The sequence below is a fragment of the Spinacia oleracea genome, chromosome 1, assembly GCF_020520425.1.
Source record: "Spinacia oleracea cultivar Varoflay chromosome 1, BTI_SOV_V1, whole genome shotgun sequence".
Lineage (NCBI taxonomy): Eukaryota > Viridiplantae > Streptophyta > Magnoliopsida > Caryophyllales > Amaranthaceae > Spinacia > Spinacia oleracea.
In genome coordinates this window covers 78,393,616-78,396,627 of record NC_079487.1, presented here as the reverse complement: position 1 = coordinate 78,396,627, position 3,012 = coordinate 78,393,616, and positions in this window count along the sequence as shown.

Sequence of the window (3,012 nt, the reverse complement as noted above, 5' to 3'; positions counted from 1 at the left end):
GCCGCTTCAGTTCAAGTGGAATTAATAATATTAATCCACAGCTTACTCTTGACTGAACCCGTAGGGTCACACAAATAGTACGTAAACGGATCAAGTATTTAATGGCATTAGATACTCCATCTATGGATATTCGGAATCGACGGATCTTGGTTTCAGTGGGAGCTGAGATCGTCACAGGCAAGAAATGAATACTCCGGAAACGATGATATTGCCGGAAACGGAAATATGGATCGTATCGAAAATATAAATATTATCCAAGTCGTAGATGTTGCCGGAAACGGAAACATGGTACGTATCGGAAAATATTATCGGAAATGGAAATATTACCAGAATCGGAAATATTGCCGGAAACGGAAATATTGTCAGAATCGGAAATATTATCGGAATCGGAAAATAATTCCGGAAACGGAAATATTAAATATTTGTTCGAAACGGAAATTAATTCCGGAATCGGAAATATTAAATATTGTTCGTATCGGAAATGAATTCCGGAATCGGGAATTTAATCGGAAGCGTATCGTACGAATTAGCATCGGACGAGGCCCGCTAGACGAAGGCCCAGCACGAGCCAGGCCGTCGCCCAGCAAGCCAACGCACACCAGCGCACGCCAAAGCCTCGACCAGGCCCAGCGCAAGGCCAGGCCCAGCCAAGGCCTTGGGCGCGCGCGCGGAGCACAGCAGTGGGCCGAGCGCTGTGCGCCTAGCGTGGGCCGCAAGGCTTGCGCGGGTGTACGGTGCTCGTGCATTGCTTGTGCGGGAATCCTGAAGCAATCAGGATTCGAAGTGTGATTAAATCCTAAAACTATTAGATAATGATTATTTAATTAGAGTCCTAGTAGGGTTATAATTAAATAAATTAGTATCCTAATAGGATTCCGAAACCCTTTCCATAACTCTATAAATAAGTGCCTAGGGTCACATATTTTCATAGATTATTCAAGTATTCAAAGTGAGTTTTTGAGAGAAAATTCAGACACATTTCTTGACTATAAGTGCCGAAATTCTTTAGTACCTTAAGGGCGATTCTAGTTGGTTAATCTTAAGGCAGATCCGGACGTGCTGTGGACTATCTACGGAGGGACGACACTTGGAGTCCTAAAGACTTGTTCTTGTTCGGTTCGGGCGCAGCTAGGGAAGGCACGCAACAAAGAGTATGCATCTAAACTATGCTATATGATTATGTGTAAATAATATGTTCCTGGCTAAATGGTTTTTCCGCATGATTTATGAATTGTCATATGTATCATAACCTAACACTAATAAGGTGCTTTCTAGTTACGATGCACGTTTTTTCCTCACTACTGTTGATGATTTTTCCCGTGCTACGTGGGTATTTTTGATGTGCGGAAAATATGAGGTTGGAAATTTAATTCGTGAATTTTATGCAATGGTAAAAACTCAATTTGATAAACGAATTAAGATTTTGAGAAGTGATAATGGGCAAAAATTCTTAAGTATGGGGTCTTTCTTTAAGAAAAGGGGGATTTTGCATCAAACCTCTTGTGTAGATACCGCTCAACAAAATGGTCGTGTTGAACGAAAACATAGGCACATTCTTAATGTTGCTCGTGCACTACGGTTTCAAGCAAAATTGCCTAAGTACTTTTGGGGGGAATGTGTTCTCACTGCCGTTCACCTTATTAATAGGACTCCCACCCAAGTATTAAATGGTAAAACCCCTCATGAGTGCTTGTTTGGCCAAATTCCTTCATATGATTCTATACGTGTGTTTGGTTGTCTATGTTATGCTGCAAATAGGCCACGTGTTAAGGACAAATTCGGCTCAAGATCTAGGCGGTGTACTTTTGTTGGATTTCCTTTTGGTAAAAAGGGTCGGCGTCTTTATGATCTTGATACAAATGAATTTTTTGTGAGTCGTGACGTCCAATTTTTTGAAAATATTTTTCCTTACATTGAGTCACTTCCCGATAAACAAAAATTGCAATGGGAGTTGTATTTTAATCAAAATTCTTTGTGGGATGATACGAAGTTCATTGACGTTGAAGGGAGTGGGACTATTGGAAACTATGGTATGCCAAGTATAGTTGAGCGTAGCACTGGCAGGTTGGGTGATTCTAGCAATGTTGATGTTGTTGTTGATGCTAGGCATGGTAGCATACATGATGATGATGCAATAGTGGATGCTAGCCAACAAATCAATCCACACACAGTGTCCATTGGAAACGTGGATAATGTTGATGGCATACAAAATAATATAGTTAATGAGAATGTTGGTCGGGGTCATCGTCAAAAGTTTCCTTCAAGGAAACTTCGTGATTTTGTTACCAATACAGTTGTGCTACAAAATATAGACCCTACTTCATCGACTAAGGCTCACCCTCCTCCATCAAAGTCCTCAGGTAAACCTTTTAATATAGCTTGTTATGTGGATTATAATAATTTTTCATTGAGACACAAATGCTTTCTAACAACAATTACAAAAGGTAAAGAGCCGACTTCTTTCAAAAAGGCAGTTAAAGATCCCGGTTGGCGTAAGGCTATGCAGGAAGAAACCGATGCTCTTGAAAATAGTGGTACTTGGACGGTTGAAGATTTACCACCTGGTAAAAAGGCAATTGGTAGTGGTTGGGTCTATGAAATAAAATATACAGATAAGAGCATTGTTGAGCGTCTGAAGGGGCGTCTTGTTGTATTTGGTAATCGGCAGGTTCCAGGTGTGGATTATAATGAAACTTTTTCTCCAGTTGCAAAAATGGGGACAGTACGTCTTTTTCTAGAAGTTGCTATTTCTCTGAATTGGGAATTGCATCAAATGGATGTTCATAATGCATTTCTACATGGTGAGTTGACTGAGGAGGTATATATGCAATTTCCTCCAGGATATAGTACGCCTACTCCAGAGAAGGTTTGCAGGTTGCGAAAATCATTGTATGGTCTCAAACAAGCTCCACGACAATGGTTTGCTAAGTTATCCAACGCTTTAAAGGAATTTGGTTTTAAACAATCTTATGCCGATTACTCCTTGTTCAGCTATATCCAGGGTAGTATTTC